Raw genomic sequence first — 19,211 nt, forward strand, 5'->3', positions numbered from 1 at the left:
CTCCTTTTAAGAAGCTGAACTGGGGACATAACTGCAAAAATTAGGTTTGCCACACATACTCGCCAGATGTGCCTTCTCGGACATCTCAATCAGTCCCGCTGTCCTGTGTGTGGCAGGGCTGCTCCGGAGTAACGAACAGGTTCTGGCTCTCAGGGAGAATGGAAACCCTGCTCTCCTCATCCTCCTCATCCACAGAGTCCTCCTCATTCATTCTGGACTGGGATTCTGCGGAGATATTGACACTGCATGGTGGCGCAGTGGTGGGGTTACCACCGAGAATCACATTTAGCTCCTCGTAAAAGCGGCATGTTTTGGACGAGGAGCCAGAACCACTGTTAGCTTCCGTAGTTTTTTGATAGGCCTGCCTCAGTTCTTTGATCTTAACGTGACACTGCTGCGTGTCCCTGTTGTGCCCCTTCTCCAACATGCCACAAGATATTTTAGGTATCTACATTACTTTTGCTGGCTCGGAGCTGAGCTAGAACAGACTCTTCGCCCCACAGACTGATGAGATCCAAGATCTCTGGTTGACGCCATGCTGGAGCATGTTTGGGCCATGCAGTCGCCATGAGCAGTTCAGCTACAAAGCTCTCTCCACGTTGTCCAAACCGGAAATGGTAATTCAAAATTTCCCAGGACTTGAGGGGAGGAGCTATTTCCTGCTTACATGGCCATGTTACAGCAGAGTGCGAATGTTCAGAGCAGTCACAACGGAGCATTATGGGATACCTCCCAGAGGCCAATGCCGTCGATTTACATTGCGCTCTGCCTACACTGACACAAATGCAACACATGGAATTAGACTTCAGCACTACGCCACTTGAGGAAGTGGTTTTATTAGGTCGACTTTCACCGCAATTTAGATCAGCGGAACTTACGTGCCAGTGGAGACACATACTTCAGGGGATCGACGTAAGCGGCATTACGTTGACCTCTATTGTTAGCGTAGACCAGGCTTGAGGTTTCAGAATTGTTGACACAGCACTGCGGTTCCTGAGTTTCCCCAGGTTGGCTTAATTCAATGCCGAGGTCATAGCATTGTTAATATGGTGCCAAGGTTCCTATATCTTTCTGGGCTCAGCTAGTCAGCATTGAGATGGTGCCATGGTCCCCAGATCCTTCAGAGTGGACCTATTTGGCACTAAGGTCCTGGCATCATCAATCCTTAGCTGAGGTACCCAGATCTCATTGGGTTGACTCAATTTGGTGCTGACATCCTGGCTCCATCAGTTCAGTGCCAATGTTCCCAAGTCTCTCAGGTTCACCTAATGGAGAACCAACAGTCCAGCACTGTTGGCAGGAAACCGGTGTACTTGGATCCTTATAGGTTGGCCTAGTTTGGTGCCAAGGTTCTGACATCATGGACATCCCTGGGCCCATCCATTGCCAACTGAGTCCAGTTTATGTTGTCCTGCATCATGGATTCTGGGGAACCATTTGATGGAGTGATTCAATGTCCATTATTTTATGGCATTGATGTTCCCACAACTGTCTGGGTCATTCTGAGTCTGGTGCAAAGGTATTATCACCATTAGCTGATGTACCACTTGTCTAAAGTGGTCCGGCTTTAGGTTTTTGGATCCTTCTGGGTGGATGGTGTCTAGTACTTAGGGTTCAACGCAGTTGACTCTGATGAGCCACTTGCTTAGAAGTGCCATTAAAGTCAGCCTTAGCTGAAGCGATTCCATACCCAGCTTAAGTGGCAGTAGGATCCTCTGATCTACCTGAACCAATGTAGTTCAATGGCAAGACCCAGAACTGTTATCTTGGGTAAACCATTTGGCAAAGTTTCTTCATGCTCAGCATTAACAATACTCAAATCCCCATATTTGCTCAGGACAGCTGGATTCAATGCCAGCGTGGTCCATAGTGTCTATAGTACCACTTGCTAAACGAGTTTTATACTTACATCTTTGTCGCCAAGGTTCTCTGATTTGTTACAGATTCAAGAGAATCTCATGTTGTTTTAGGCTGGCATAACTGGCTCATGTAGTACATTGTCTGAGTATGGTTCTGAGAACATGGCTCCACTGACTGACTATTTTCTCTTGTATGTGGCACAATAATTCCCTGATCCTTTGGGATTTACTGAGTCAGGAACCCTAAAAAATCTGGGTCTGCTGTCCTACTCTCATTTAAATATTACTGTGAGGTGTTATCTACCAGTGGTTTACTCCAAGAACCTGAAACTCGAGGCATTCCATTTGTCGGAGTCGCTTTAGATCAGGGGTTCTCAACAAACATTTTGGTGGCTTCAGCGTGCAGCCACCAACTCTTGCTGGTGGCCATTTTGACAAATGTTCCTAAAATACTTAATTAACTTTAGGAAAAATAAATAAATATGCACATATACATGTCAAAATCATTGTAATTTATTTATGTGGGTTTTTTTTTTCAGATTCAATAATAAAAATAATGTACAGTTGTATTTTGATGCCCCTGGTCCCCACTGCCTCCCCCACAAGTCCCCACTGTCCCACGACCCCTCACCACCTCCCCTTTGCCCCCAGCTCCCTTCTGCGACCTTGCACCCCAGACTCACCCCACTCCTTGGCTCTTGACCATGGCGCCCAGTAAGTCCTGCTGAAACCATGCTGCCCTGGACTGAAGCCCAGACCAAAGCCCCACAGCTGGAACTGAGGAAGCAGGGGGCACTGAAGCCCGGAGCCCTGCTAACTTGGGTGGGGGGCTGAAAAATGGAGCCCACCACAAGAGCCCCATGGCTGAACAAGGGTGTGTGTTAAAGCCATCCCCAGAGCCCCACGGTTGAAGCTGGGAGGCGTAAGGGGCCTGGAGCCTCTGACTGAATCAGTGGTGGGACCATGACTGATGGCGTTGCTGAAGCCCTCCGCCGGCGCCCTTGGGCACTTCAGGGAGAGACCGCTGCTTTTCTCCCTCCCCCATCTCTGCCTAGGAGGTTGTCATGGCCACAGGAAAGCCCCCTGGTAGCCACATTTGAGTAACGCTGCTCTAGATAAAATCACTAGTACGGTTCAAACATATTACAGATGCATTGCAATACACAATTACATTTCCTAATGCATATTAAATATGAAATGCTTGATAAAATTTTGCACACTGTAGTCTTGGATATCTGCAGATCGTCAGTCACCACTGAAATCTTTTTCCCATTGATTTTGCCCAGCACTGCCACCATGTGCTCCTTATAAACACGCAGCTGGTGAAGCTGGTGAAGTGCTGCTTCATTTTCAGGCAAACCCCCCTCCCTGCCCTATGTGCCACTGCCTGCAGTATTGCCTGCAGTGTTTCAAGAGCAAAGGTCAAAACTTCTTCATTTTTTTCAACGGATATCTGCCTCAGAGCAGACTGCAACAAAATCTTCAACAAACTCCCATCTGGCATCTGCAGATTTCATACTATCTGCAATTGTTCACTGTAGAGAATGAGAACCTCTATGTTTCTTGTCATATGTGGCACAGTTCTTCAGACAGGTTTTTGACATTAGAGGATTGTTGCAGATATCTTTTCGGGTCTAGTCTATGGTATGTTGACAGCATATGCGGAACATCATACTGCGCGATTCATAAAAGTCATTGAAGAACTAACTAGCTTTTAACTTTGGTGTCAGAATGTCATTTCTTAGCTTTTTTGATGAGCATTTTCCAGTTATAGAATGCCTTTTAGACATGTTTAAATTGTGTACTGAGCCATAGAGAGGAAACTGCACTAGTCGTAGCAGCCGGCTGTGTCTCTAAGCAACTGTCAGTTGATCTGCGGTGGCTGAGAAGGGCGAAAACACATATATATGTATTCTCATTTTGTGTCTGTATGTGTGTCTTTGATGCCACATAAAGGAGCATGTAGAGGTCCTTTCATGTGAACCTGTGCTTGCTTGGGCACTGAATACTTGTATTGACACAGCGCCCCAAGGGAATTTCAGCTTCTCCCTTAATGTGATGCCAGGGTCCCAGAGGAGCACCTCAGCTGCAACTCCCAACGTGAAACTGACACAGCAAGGAACTGAGTTCTCAGAAGCTGCCCTTAAATTGCAGGTGCTGCTAATCCCTACACTCCTTCATGGCCCTGGCCCCCTGCATACCCTCCCTGTGCACGCTGGTCTCTTACCTCCAGCCCTGCCTGCCACTGTAGTTCTAGTGCCAGGGAGAGCCTGGATTTCGTGTTGTTGTTTTGATTCCACGATTCCATCTGTGTTCTCGTTAACACGGATTTCATAGGACCCTAGTGATGCAACAGGCACCAGTATTCTTGTGGCTATTAGTGATATCAGCCACTTAGACAGTTCTGTCTGCTGAGCTCTCTTTCCTCCTCTAGCCTCCATTCCTGTTCCAGGAACTGCGAAGCAAGTGTCTGCTCTTGTGCTGAAACCCTGTCCTGTGTAGCCAGCCTGAGCCTTTCTTTTTGCCTCTCACCATGCCTTTCCTCTAGCTGTAAGTCCCTCTGTCTTTGATATGGGCCTGCTTGTTGTCCAGAACTTCAATCATACTTTCATCACAGAAACGTTCCCTCCTGGATTGGTTCATGAAAATACAGTGACTCTGGCTTCTGCTGCAGTGTGGATGAGCTGTGGAGGTACAGCAGCCAGCAGAAGGCAAGGGGCCTGGAATAGGACAAGACACAGAGGGTTACTGTCTCAAATAGTTCAGTGCAGGAGCATGGAAAAAATCCTTGTGGAATTTCAAGGACATAAAATGTTTCTTTTCTAAACTGAACCTCAGTATATTATGAGAGGGATGGTTCAGACCACAGAAGCTCCCTGGACATAGCTGGATTTAATTGCAGCAGAAGACGTCCAGAGACCATGCTAAGTTAAAAATTTAAAGCTGTTTTGTATTTTCTAGAAATTGCAGAGCTACTTGGGTTTTGGGCAGGGAGGTGCCAACAGTGTCCCTGCTGCGAAAGCTTTTTCTATCATTTCAGCCTTTCCATATTTTGGAGGACATAACAGTTGTGATGGTGCCCAACTGGCAAAGGGAGATGTTATTCCAACCTACTGGTGGGAAACCTGCAGGGTATGCAACCAAGAATTCAAACGTATAGTGAGTGAACAGCATATCTATGCGTAGAGTGCAGTGGGCTAGTCAGCTACTGAGGTGGCCCTGGAAAATATGCCCTCCCCTGAAATGTGACTACCTATCTGGAGTTCCTGCTTCAGGAATAGTTTGCAGCCATCAGCACTCAGGATTGAGTCAGAATTCATGAGGGAATCAACAGGCTGATTTGTTAGCTTTCATGTGGCCTAGCCTATTATGGCTGTATACAAGCACATAGAACTCCATAGCCATCTCTTTATTTCCTCTCTTTCTCCACTGCATTTGTGGAAAAAGTTTCTAAGCCCAATTAAATTTGGCACAAATGATTTTGTCATCTATGGGAATGCGTGGACTACCTTTAACTGAAGGTGATTAGATTTGTAAATGGAAAATATTTTCACTTCTTTCGCCCCACCCACAACCCCTGTTCACTGTTACCCAGCTGCTTGTTACACCATTGAGTGGTTACAGAGGTGCATATTAACAGGCATGGCAATGTAAGTTTATTGCTTTTAGGAAAGTAAAGATTCACTTTCAAGGCATGTTATTGTTTGCATTTCCCAGTCACCATTTTTAACTACGCGTGGTGAGAAGTGGGGGGAGCCAAGCTGCTGTATACAAACATACAATACTCCATTAGCAGATACATGTTATTAGCCAAGACTTCTAATAACTTCTGAATTGGTTCATAAAATGGAAATCCCTCCTTTAACTATATAAATAAACATTAAAATGGAGCCAGAAACTTACCAGGCTCAGGGGCAGCTTTTGTCCCTTCTGTGTGTGCTGCAGGCTGTTCCTTAGAGAAGGTAATCAAACAGTTCCTCCAAGTATGGCCTCAGGATGTGCTGCTGCTTCTGCTCCTACTCCTAAGCCGCTTATGGAACCGGTTTCAGCAACAGAGTCACTTCACTGTCTTCATTCAATGCCTGCTGCTGGTGCCCATCAGTCCCCATGCTGGATTCTGGGGCCAGCACATCACCATCTCAGCCGACCAGGTCATCGTGCACCTCGGTTGGCTCTGTGCTTGGCACAGTGTCAAGCACCCAGTCAAACCCATCATAAAATGGGCATGATGTCGGCGAGTTGCCCAAGGTATGGTCCTGGTCCCTGGTTTTCCTGTACTCAGTCTTGAGCCACTTAATCCACTTCCTTGGACTGGTCCGATAAATTCCTCTGCAAGCTACTTTGCTATTTGCTGGTATGCACGGTCATTTCTGGTATTTTTACTACAGTCCACTGTTTTGCTGGCCTCACACCAGGGATTTACCAAAGTCTGGCTGTGCTCCCATGACCATCAAGCAGCACGCTTTGCAATAGGCTTATTCGGTTCAGCCTCCATTGCAAACACAGAAGGCTCTGATGGTGTGTTTGCAACTCGGTGTTCAGAAGAAAATGGAAAGGTTAAACACTGACTCACCGAGCTGCTGCATTGCCCAAAGAGGGGCTGCTTCCATTTCCATGGAGTCGACTGGAGATTCTTGGGATAGAGAGGACAAAGGAAGTTGGACCATGAGATTGTGGTATACTTTTGGTGAATTCCCAGGACCCAAGTCAGGGGTGCTGTATCTTCAGTGCAGAGCAATAGGACTCGAATCCTGGGTCCCAACTTGACTCTGACTCAAAATCTCCAACCCTGCAGGATCCTGCGTCCAAGCCCAAGTCTGAGAGATTTGTGTGTAGACGGAAAGGGGAGAGGTGTGGGCTCAAACCCCAGTCTGAAGCTAGGTTTACCTTGAAGTGTAGACGTACCCTTTAATATCAAGGAGAACACCCATTATCTCCATTTCTGCTGCAGAGGTCACTTAAGAGTAAAACAAGACCCTGCGTCATTGACAAACTTTCTTTTTCAGACTAAAATAGGGAATTCTTCTCTGATTCCATTGGTTCAGGAGATCTGTCTGAAGATCACTTGAGATGCATCCAAGATGTTGTCATAGGTATAACTGGGTCAGCAGTAGGAGCTCAGAATGCAGATAAATATACTTCCACTGTCTGCTGACCTGATCTGGCCTGTTCTCTTTTTGAGCTCCTTCTCTAAGCCATGCATGATTTGCAGCTGAGGTGGGATGGGGCTGCCTGAACCCAGAGCAGCTGTTAAACTTACAAGTGTGGGTTTTGAATACCTCATCAGAGGCATCAAATAATAAGTTTTGAATTTATATGCTCAAAATAAGGTTCAGTGGATGAAAAAAAATCTTGTTGTGCAATGCTTCAGTGGTCTGGTATATAGGGACGTGGCCATTGCTACCTCCCCTCAAAGAACTCTGTTGCAGCAGAGCCTGACTTACGTGGTGCCATCACTGTGGCATCTGAACACTTATGAGGAAAAAAACCACAAACAAATTTAATAACAGAACATTGTTGGCCTTGTGTTCCTAGAGCACCTGGGATAATGGGATCCAGATCCTGACTGGGGCTTCTGATGCTATTGTGTAATATGAAAATAACAAAATCTTCAGGATTTAATATTTGACCCACCAGGTATGTCTTGCACTACTTCAAGATATTTGTCAAATGTAACAATTGATCTTTTATAGAGAAACAAGCTCTGCACATCAGCTTGTTTGAAATCACCCAAATCTACGGTTAACATTTGTTTTATACTTGCTGTTCACTTTGGGTCAAGTACTGAAGTGCTTGCTCAGTTTTCAGTTCTTATGCAGGCAAACTCTCATTGACGGCATTGCAGACTTGCCTGAATAATAACTGAGTGAAAATCTGAGCAAGGACCTCAGGATTAAGATCCTTATATATTACTTGGTGAGGTGGGAAAAAATGGGTTAAAAACATTAGGGGATGTGCATGTATAACATGTCTCTCGTTTACTTCCTTCTTTGTACGTGTTGTCAGAATAGCTCAGGGTATGGTATTTTAGATTGATTGCTTATGTAGATCCAGTAGGGGGAGCTCATAGCATTGTTTTGTCAGCCTTAAAAGGTCTCTCTTTCATAGGTGATTGAGCTAAATTTTTTAAAAATCTAGAACCTGAATGGTATTTTGCAACAGAGTGTAGGGGGCATATACTCCCCTCTTGTCTGGGCACATGATTCTCATGGTCATTAATGGGAAAATCCTGCCCACAGATGAACGGGAGGCTGTCACAGCATATTTTAAAATTGGATCCAGATTTGGGCCTAAATTGTATGAGAGTCTCTTTTCTGCTTGCCCACCACTGACTAGAAACAGTGGCATTAGAATGAAGAGCTCAGGAATGTTTCAGTTGGGCACATGTGTGTGAAACCTGTTAGCTTTGGCTCTTTTGCTCAATGTAACAGTTACAGCAATCTCTTACTGAAATAGAGAAGGATGTTGGTATGAGTATACATGTATAAAGACAAAGATATCTAGGACTATAGAAATCTGCAGTGTCTAAGTGGAAAGCCTGCGGTCAATGAGTACAGAGAAACTCTCCTTTCAATAAGGATTCATACCAGTATGCCCTATTCTGTGCTCTGAAAATCACTAGAAAAAGTGCCTTTGAAAGACTCAATATGATAATAGCAGGACTTGTTGGGGAAAGATCTAGGATTAGGTCTTCATCCCCTGCTATGGTTCCTTTATGCCAGGTGAAGGGCCAGAGAAATGTGAAGGGTCTCTCTAAGCCAGTGGTTCTCAACCCACGGCCCAGTCAGCACATAGCTGTGGCCCATGTGACATCCTCAGGACACTACAGGTAGTATATATATTTTATAGATGCGGAGATCTGTGTATGTGGCCCACAATGGTAAATAGGTTGAGAACCACTGCTCTAAGCCGTTGATACAACTAGGGAGAATCCCATATAGCAAAAACTGAGGAAGATAGGTGCAGGCTGTCTTTTAAGAACCCCCTCGCAAGCTCTGGTGTAGAGGCCATGCAGGCCCAGAGAGCACAGCACCTTGGAGATTCTGGGCAGTGCTGCAGGTGGGGAGAGACTTCCATAACTTAGACTCTCCAGGGCTGTTTAAGGTGTACTGGGGTTTGCTTCAGCCACCAAAACTGCCTAGAACCAGGTGGGTGCAAGGGTGGCTTAAAGTCATTTTGTCCCTCTCTTCCCTCTAGTGGTGAGTTAGTGCTGTGCCTCTTAGAATATGTCTTCACTGCATGTGGATTGTGTTTGTAGCATGGAAAGGCATGTCCATTCTTGCTTTAATCTAGCTAGCACAAGTAACAGTGGTGTAGACATGGTAGTATGGACTAGCAACCAGAATGCATACTAGGGTCTCCAGCAGGCTTGTACTCAGGCTGCTACCTCATAAACAAGTTTGTGCTGCCACATCTTCACTACTATTATTACCTGCAAAAGCTAGATTAAAGCTAGCATGGATATGCAGAAACAAATAGACCTTCAATTTGCAGAGAAGACATATCTTTAAGGTGCATGACACAGAATCTCACCACCATTATTCTCCTGGGGTAACAGTTTTCATGAAGATTGCAATCTTCTCTTAAAACTGGTCTCAGTAGCTCAATATTTTATAATGTTGTGAGTGAACTAATAGAAAATAGATGACTTTGTATATGACATAAGAGTGTCAGAGAAGACAGCAGGCCAGTGGTCCATTGCTTTATACTGTATTGGTCATGAAAATAATATATTTAATTCCTTTTTTAAAAAAAGGAGATTAGTTACATCTCAAATCAGGAAATGCCCCAGTTGAGATTCCATGTTTAATCTGAACTTTGATCCCTTTTATGTCTGCACTCTAATTGTCTTTAATTAGGTGATCATATTATTGCTCAAATACTATAATATACCTTTTTCCTACCACTTTAGGTCTGCACAGGGCCTTTGCACTAGCTAGGTTGTAAATTCTAAGAGTCATCAACATGTTGCATATTGCCTGGCTTGTGTGGACCCTGCTGGCACACATTAAAAGTTCCATAGTGCACTTTAACGTTGTTTGGTTTCTTCGATCGAGCAGACAAAGATATAATAAAATCCAATGACTAGAAGTTGAAACTAAGCATATTCACACTAGAAAAGACACAGCAGGGGATGGAAGGTTGAAATTTATGACTTGAATAACAGAAGGCAGAATATATGTGATGCTTCATTGACACAGACAATGAGAAGCCAGTAAAAGTAGATAGTAGAGAGTTAAAATCTGTCCAATTTAAATACTTCAGTTCAGTGTTAAGTTGTGATAGGAATGTGGATGTGGATTAGGGTGACCAGATATCCCAATTTTATAGAGACTGTCCCGATATTCCTGGCTTTGTTTTATATAGGCACCTATTACCCCTCACTCCCTTCCTGATTTTTCACACTTGCTATCTGGTCGCCCTAATGTGGATGTTGAGCACTTGGTGCAAATGGAGGGAGTCAACAGGAATTCTCTTCAATAAGAATATACAGTACCAAATAAACAAAAGACCAAAGTGTATAACATCATGGTTATGGCAGCCATGATGTTTGGGTTGGAATGACGGCCACTGAGGAAGAGGGAACAAGTACTTTATATTGCTGAAATGATAATGCTCAGGTGGGACATTGGGTAAGATGAGAGCTGATAGGCTACACAGTGAAACAGTATGAGCCATGATGCAGGTAGCCTTCATGGAAAAGCTGAAGTAGTATCGACTGAGCTGGTTCGGTCATATGAGATGACAAGACTTGAGATATGTTGGTCAAAGAGTGTGTGATCTAGTAGTCCTAGGACAAAGACCACAAGGAAGGCCCAGAAAAAGGTGGTTTGAGGTGCTAAAGGAGACAGTGTGAGCTTGGAAGACGCACTTCTCAGGAACACTTGGAGATGAAGAACAAGAGCTGCCAATCCTAATAGGATAAGGCAAAGGCAAAGAAGAACAACATTGAAATTTAGTATAACAATGATCCACAATGAGGAAAGTGTCTTGGATGTATTTGCTCAAATTTTAGAAAAGTTGAACCTTGGGTACAATCCTAAGTTTGCTTAATGGTTTCAGTTCTTAACTATCAGAGACGCTGTCATTCTAGCTATAATATAGCTGCTTTCTCCTGTTGTTTCCCACCTGCCTCCATAAATTTGAGTTGGAGATTTAATTCTGTCACTTACAAGAGGAGGAAGAAACATTTTATCACCTTCCCTTATATTGTACTTTCCCTGTTTCTACTGGAGGTCTCCTTAGAGGACCTGAGAACTAGGAACTTTTTCAGCACTATACTGATGGAGTTTGTTGGATGTTTAACAAAGATCTTTCTTCTAAATTCTTCAGCTGATGTTAAAATTAAGTAGATGCTAAAATTAAAATTTTTCCCTTTTCTGTTCTCCAATTTCACTTTTTTAGTACTTTTAATATCATAATCCTACTAGTTCTCTAGTTGTCAATAGTATTACAAGAAAAACAAACAGAAGAAACAGTTTGATTCCTTTCATATTTTATTGTTCTGTTTGCAGTAGCATTTAAAATGTGCTAGACTCTAAATACAAGGAAGAAATAGTTCTTGCCCCAAAAAGGATAACAAAAAAGAGCAATAACCCTCCCCTCTTCCTTTCAGGAGCACCTGTAAAGTCAAAGAATATGTCTGTGCTGCAATTAAAGGTGTACTTGCAAGCACAGGTTAGTGTATCTCCGCTAGGTTTCATCTAGCTAGCATGGTTAAACATAGCAGAGAAGATATGATGGCACAGGTTTCAACACAGGCTGGCAATGCAAGTAGGTACCCACGGTCCTTAGAGTGTTTATACAGCCCATGCTGAAGCTTGTGCCATGGCATCTTCACCATATTTAGTTGTACTAGCTAAATTAAGGTAGTGTAGGTACACCAACCCATGTTGCTATTGCATCTTTGATTGCATTGTTGGCATACTCTGTGAGTTAAAAGTTCCATAATTCCCTGTGACATGAACAGGGACAGTGATTTATTTCTCACTGTTGGTTATAATATAAAGTTTGGAGAAAAAACTAAATGCTGTTATTTGGGGGAGGGAAGAGGGCAATAGAGTTGTAGCCTTAGAAAGTATGGCATACTGCAGTGTCCCTCACCCCTGCTTGAAATTGCCTAAGCTTTTTTGGACCCACACGTTTAACCTTCAACAATGCAATTTCAACCCTGATGAAGCTTGGAAAGCCAAATGGAGTTTACGATAAATTGCAAATAATCCCCTCGTAAAAGACCTGACACAGAAGGTCCCTTGCTTCAATCTCCCACAATGCTTAAGGGCAACTTTAAACCGCATCTGCACAACCATGGCAGATGCAGATACTTGCTGCAAAAATGGAAAATTAAAGACTCTCCAGTGTGTGACTGTAGTCACCTAGAACGGACCATGGAACATATAACAACCTAATGCCTGTTTCACAAATATGAAGGAGGCATCACAGCAATACACTCATTTACTCCAGACACAATTATCTTGCTTAACCATCGGAATGTAAAATTATACTTGCCCTACATTTACATCAGCCAGACGAAGAACTGCAGATGTTGAAATTGTGTTTGGGTAGTGAAAAGAGTCCTTTATCTCTCCCTAAGTGACCTTTTTTGTATAGTAGAGTTAGGAGGCCATTGCCAGTATGAACTGTACAAAGGGCAACTTCCAGCTGTGATCAGCTTAGCCCTGGCTTCCTTTTGGCTCACTTGTTAGCCATTGCTGGCTAAGTGTGCTGGAGTGTCTGAATACCAATTGGCAGACTAACCCAGTAAGCTTTTAAACTTTAAGAAGGCTTGTTGCCTGTGACCCATCTGCAAATATAGACTGCGGAGTTCAGTGATCAAGCAAGTCAGTTGATCCCAGCTGACATTTTTCATGCCCACTAGACTGTCTTGCATGTTGTCCTTTTTCTGCCTCTTGAGTTGAGGTACTCCCATAGCTGAAAAGGAATCCGTTAAATCCTAAACTTTTCTAATCCAGAAAGATCCCTATCTATCTCTGATTAGTCTAGGGTCCTGTTCAACTATGAGTGTATTCATTTTGAGGAGGGACAACCTTCAGGAAGGTCTGCAGAGCATAAAATCTCTTCTGGTATTCACTGCTTCCTGATTGACAGAGAGGAAGGACTAAACCCTGTAGCCTGCCCTGGAGTGGCCTGCCTCACAGGAAGCAATTAACAGGTAAGAAACTTGTTTTAGCTTCCTGCCATTTTCATCTTTGCATTTCACTGGGGAATTAATTAATGCTGTAGCTGATACTGTGGCCAAGCAAAGTGTCTCAGTGTAGGTGGTATACATTCTGCTACCTTGTTTTCCTTAAATTAAACTCTGAGATTTTCCAACTGTAACTCTTCCCTTATTGCCTTGCTGACTGAGTTTTTAAAAGTTAACATTCAGGTTTGCATTCGGGATGTAAAAATTCGTTTTAAAAAAAAAATCCGTTTAAACATTGTAAAAATAGAATGTTTAAACGTGGTTGGGGGAGCTGTGCTGGGCTCGGCTCCTCACTGCCAAACGAGAGCTGGCTAGCTGCGGCTCCTCTGCCGTAGAGCTGTAGCTGGGCAGCTCTTGCTGGCGGGGAGCTGAGCCGAGCCCAGCTGTGGCTCCCCCTGGTTCTGCAGTTGCGGGGGGAACTGCGCAGGGCTCCTTGGCAGCTGCTTTGGTTTGTGGAGCGCCAAACCCAGCTGTGGCTACCAGCCCCACCTCTGGGCTCCGGTGCATACACTCCCCCCTGCTGGGCTCCATGCCTCCTGTGAGCCAGAGCTGCCCAGCTGCTCTGGCTCGGGGGTCTCAGCGGCTCCTCCCTGCCCCCAGTTTAAACGTAATCAGCTGTTTAAAACGTTTAAATAGCTGATTTACCATTTAAACAGTTAGGCTTTTACATTACTAGTTCGCATCTGTTTCACACAGTGGTTGATGATATATGTAGCTGTTAGTGATGTTATAGATATATTATTTTAATAAGTTTTCCATTGAATTAGCTGGACTTAAGGATAGGGTGTTTAAGGACAGGGAGGAAGGATGGTTCAGTGGTTAAAGTACTCACCTGGAACTCTTGAGACCCAGAATTTCCCTGCTTTGTCACAGACTTCCTGTGTTACCTTGGGCAAGACACTTAGTCTTTGTACCTCAATTTCTCTGTTTGTAAAATGAAGGCAATAGTACTTGAGGACAAATACATTAAAGATTGTGAAGAGCTCAGATACTACAGGAGTGGGGGTTTATATAAGTACCTAAGATAAATAGATAATTCTATAAAGACCCTTTTTTCAGATTTTTTCATCCTATGGCCTGTGTTCTCCAGGTTTTCTTTTTTTTCTTTTTTTTTTTTTAAATATTCTGTCTAAAAAGAAGTGAAGTTCTACTTTCACAGATACTAAAATTGCAATTGCAAGTTTCTGATCTGAATGGTTAACAGGTAATTAGCAACTGTAGTCAAAAACAGGAAGCCACATAGTTTGGCCCCAGCAACCTCTCCCCTCTGCTCCACTGCTAACGGTGTTTGTTTGAATTCCCAGCTTCTGCCATCTTTGGGGTTAGTTGCCTAACTTGTGTTTTAATTTGTGATATGAATTATTTTCTTTTTGGCTTCAGTAAGTCACACTGTGTTCTATTAAGAGGAACCCAGGCTGATTAGCACCATAACATTCATGGCAAATGCACATTTTTGCATCACTACCATCAGATAGTAATCAGTAACTCACACCAAGACAAATTCAAAACCACAGCAGTTATATTGCCCTATTCATGGAGGTACTAAAACTTAGACAACAGCCTTCACCTCCGTTTGGTCTAAGTGCTTTGACATAGGTTGGATTGTATTTCCCACTTTTAAAATCAATAGAAAACGTTCTGCTTTCACAGGTGTGCAAATCTGAAGTAACTCCATGGAAAGAATTTAGATTGTAAACTCCTTAGAACAGTGTAGCAGGGACTTACCCAGTCTGGCTTCAGGCCTGCTCTTTGCCCCAGTTTCCCCTTCCCCAGGAAATCAGACTTCGCACTGCAAGTGTTTTCTCAATAACCCTCCCTTTTAGGAGTCTGTCTTATTAACATAGTTCACAGAACCATAAAATAATCCACCCAGTCTTTCTAGCTGACTCACCATCCTTAGGAGAGGGTTCATAGTCCTGTTCCCGCTGAGACTTTCTTCCTAACAGGCGTCCTTTTCCTTTAGTCTTCCTACTTGGCTGATGCTTCCTGCAGGCTTCTCTCCCAGGCCTTCTTCATAGAATGTCTGGATAGATGCTCAGCCTACGCCACCTCCTAGCCCTTCCGTGGTTGTTCTTCCTGCTTGTTAATAGAGCACTCACTCACAAGTCTACTTTCCTTGGAGTCTCTCCCTTGACTGATCCCAGACTGCCCTTATCTCCCAGCAGGCTTAGTTCTTAGTCCCCATCACAGACCCTAGTATTCTCAATCCCTCAACCTGTGGAGGCAGGCTAACCCTGGCACAGGTAAGGCTGAGCCCCACCCATCTTAAAGAACCAGTTCACCCTATGACCAGCAGTAACTAATTTTAATATGTTTATACAACATTCTGCACAGTGGTGCCCCAATTCTGATTGGTGCTACTGTGATAGAAAAATAAATAAATTGGGACTTAATACCACTGAAACAGCGCACATGTTGAAAATCTTGGAAAATTAGCTTCTGTAGCTAATTCTTACAGCCACAATTCTTGACATCTGGGCTGCTCTCTTGTCTCTGCAACTCACAGGGGCAGATCAAAGTTTTGGAGCTGCATGGTCTGGTCACACTACCTCATCTTCTGCTTGCTTCCAGTTTCTCTGCCTCTCTGGCAGCATGCAGATTGCAGTTACAGCTCCCACTTTCTTCACATTTGCCTAAGCGGGGCCTTTTTGTCAAAATTTGGGGCAGTGGTGAGCAGTGTTCTCCCTTCCAGTCCCTCCTTCTCTGGGCCACTTTTTAGGTGGGTGTTAGGAACTCTCCTGGAGCCTCAGCTGCAGTGCTTCCATGCTGGGTTTTCTGCACCTGCGGGGTATGGCAGAGCAGCCTTAAAAGCACCAGATGAAATCCAAATCATATTCCAGCTGTGAGACTGCCTTCCCAGGCTCTGCAGGTGGGGAGTTGTGCCCAGACTGCATCCAGCCTTCTGTCCCTAACTGGTGGGTCCCAGGACCATGGGTCAGACAGGGCTGTCGGATCCCTGACCCACCAGAGCAGCTGCAGCTCCAGTGTGGGAAAAATGGACCAGGAGTCTATGTGCAGAGCATGGAGAGGCTCCAAAAACAAGCACACACCAGTCAGCTGACTCAAGGGACAAATCTCAAGTGGCCCCTGAAGAACAGAGAGAGGGGGGACTTGTGGGGTCAAAAAATTCCCCCCCGCCTATTCCAAAAGAGGTCCTGAGCACCCTGGGAAAAGAAGCAGGGCTCATAAGCATAATCTTCCTTCCCAGTTTGGCCAGGAGAGCTCTGGAAGCATTTTCCCTCCCCTTTCCCCAGGGGAATGGGACCCAGCAGGCGAGGACTCAGAGATCTCGTGAGAGGACTTCAAGCCCTCAGCAAGGCTAACCACAAAAGGTCTCACCAAAGCCACACCAGAGCTTGCATGTTCTTTACGCAAGCTTAAAAAAAAAAAAAAAAATCACAGAAAGCAAAAAAGAAAGAGCATAATATCTAGGCAGTGTGTGTACTCTGACTCCTCTTCCTTCCACTCCTCTACAGAGGATGGGAAATTGTTGGGCTCTGAGTCTGATCAGGACCGGGGAAAGACTCCACAGAATTTTTTTTTCCCCCTGAGAAATTCGAGGCTATGTGCAACAAGGTTGTATCCAATATTCAGATTCAGCCTGGAAAAATCCTGAGAGTAAGCCTCTGAGGAAATGTCTCCCTTCAAAATCCTCCCCGCTGCAATTCTCCTACACTCCTCTTTTGAGTAGGTAATCAGGGATGAATAGGATAAGCCAGACAAGGGCAAGCACATTAACAGAAATGATCTTAGGTTCTATAGGATCCAGGAACCAAACGTGCCAATTACTGAGATACCAAATGTTGATGCTGCCCTATCATCCTTGGCTAAAGATACGGTTATCCCCTCGCAAGAGAAGTTCTATCCTTAGGAGCTTCATTCAGAAGCATACGGGAGAATTGGAGCCATTCTAGATCTCAGAAGTCTCAACAAATGGATGAAAAAAACAAAGCTCTGGATGGAGACCTTAACCTCTATGGTGTAATCTCTTTCCCAGGGGAATTTTCTGACTTCAGTAGTTCTGGCAGATGTGTATCTCCACATCCCTATCATGCTCTGCTATTGCAGGTTCCTAAGATTTGCCTACAGTAGGAAGCATTATCAATATTGGACGCTCCCATTCGGCTTGTCATCGGCCCCATGGGTCTTTATAAAGATATAAGTAGAAATCCTAGCCAGGCTCAGGTAACAGGAGATCCATCTGTATCCCTTCCCAGACGACATCTCAATCAGAGCTCCGTCCCCAGCAATAGCACCCAGAATCTCCTGCAGGCCCCTGACTTTATTATCAATATCAAGAAAAGCTCTTTGATTCCATCCACCAAAATAACTCACAATTGGATGCAGACACCTCAATAGCAAGGATATGCCCTTCTCTAGAGAGGTTCTAGACAATTCAGGACCTTCTTCCACTATTGTGGAGCTGCAAGAGGCCCACTCTAGCGTTGAGCCTTCAAGTATTAGGCATCCTAGAATTGTGCCTGGGGATCATTCCATGGGCATAATCACACATCAGGAGCCTTCAGGGCATGGGACCACTCCCCAGAACGCGTGAAAGATCAAGAGAAAGTTTTGGCGCAAGTGATCAACTTCTTAAAATGGTGGTCAGTCAGTGGCAGTGTCTGTAGGGGTATTCCCATATGCCTTCCAGATCCCCTAATCTTTGCAACCAATGCCAGCCTGGGGAGGGCACTTGGGGTTCCTAGCATCTGGAACCTAGAGGAAAGGATCCACAACATAAGCCTCCTAGAATTAAAAGCAGTCAAACTGCGCCACAAAGATTTCTGTCCAGCCTAGCGGGGAAGCATGTCCTGAGTCAGTCAGATGGCATGACCATGGTTGCATGTGTGAATAACCAAGAAGGAGCGAGAAGCCCAAGCTACATGCAGAAGTGATAGAAATCATGCAGTGAGCAGAGCATTCTCTCTTTTCCCTCAGTAGTTCACACAAAGGGAGACCTGAACTGGAAGGCGGACTGGCTCAGCAGGCACAAGGTGAGCAACTCAGAATGGTGCCTGCATCAAAAAAGGCTTCGAGTTAATTGTCCAATTGTTCTGCCTGCCCTCAACCAACCTATTCACAAACCATGTGAAGAGACCAAAGTACTTCACCAGGAAAGTGGACCCCAGATCCCTGGGTACAGATGCCTTATCACGTTATGCATTTCTACCCTTCCCATTATTAGAGAAAGTGGTGAAAATACAACCAGAACAGGCAACAGTAATATCGGTAACCCTACATTGACTGAGGGAACCCTGGCTTTTGGAATTGATAGAGCTGAAATTGGGATTGATACTACAACTCCCAAAGAAAGACAGTATCTTCGCACAAGGTCTTCTGCTTTATCTGAACCTGAAACTGTTGCAACTAACAGCCTGCGTAATGAAAGGGAAGTGCTAGTATCATTGGGTCTGTCCTCCAAAGTCATCAGAACACATTCTAGAAGAGTATAAACCTTGAAAGCACACTCCTGTGTGTGGACCAAATTTTCTGGCTGGTGCAAAGAATGCAAAGCAAACCCTACAACAGTGATTCTCAACCAGATATACACGTATTCCTGAGGGTACGCAAAGGTCTTCCGGGGTACATCAGCTCATCTAGCTAGATATTTGCCTAGTTTTTCAACAGGCTACATAAAAAGCACTAGCAAAGTTTAGCACAAAACTAAAATTTCATACAGACAATGACTTGTTTATACTGCTCTATATTGTACTCACTGAAATGTGAGCACAATATTTATATTCCAATCAATTTATTTTATAATTATATGGTAAAAATGAGGAAGGAAGCCATTTTTCAGTAATGTCATGCTGTGACACTTCTGTAGTTTTATGTCTGATTTTGTAAGCAAGTATTTTTTAAGTGAGGTGAAACTTGAGGATACACAGGACAAATCAGACTCCTTAAAGGGGTACAGTAATCTGGAAAGTTGAGATCCACTGCCCCAGGAATCCAGGGATTCCATCTGTCTTGGATTTTCTCCAGGAAGGACTTAGCAAAGGTCTCCAAACCAGCACCATTGTGTGTCAGGTATCTGCCCTTAGTAGCATGATGTTTACAGGATCCATAGGTTCTCCTGGCAGACAACCCCCAGTTAGACAGAATCCTTGGGGCAGTCTGGATAGTCAAGCCAGCAATTAGATCTC

At 44.3% G+C, this 19,211-nt stretch overlaps 1 protein-coding gene across 5 annotated transcripts in view; it reads left to right on the forward strand.

Annotated features, from left to right (window-relative positions):
- Positions 1 to 19,211, forward strand: part of ATXN7L1 (ataxin 7 like 1) — a 208,843-nt gene that overhangs the window by 111,047 nt on the left and 78,585 nt on the right. The window contains exon 1 of one of the 5 annotated variants that reach the window (XM_067564470.1): positions 13,011 to 13,032. The exons of the other annotated variants lie outside the window; for them this stretch is intronic. The gene's annotated coding sequence lies outside the window, so the exon portion shown is untranslated. Of the gene's footprint in view, positions 1 to 13,010; positions 13,033 to 19,211 lie in introns of those variants that run through there. 5 annotated transcript variants of the gene reach the window in all.

This window comes from Emydura macquarii, unplaced genomic scaffold, assembly GCF_026122565.2.
Source record: "Emydura macquarii macquarii isolate MOO-44397 ecotype Brisbane River unplaced genomic scaffold, CSIRO-AGI_Emac_v2 contig_2636, whole genome shotgun sequence".
Taxonomy (NCBI): domain Eukaryota; kingdom Metazoa; phylum Chordata; order Testudines; family Chelidae; genus Emydura; species Emydura macquarii.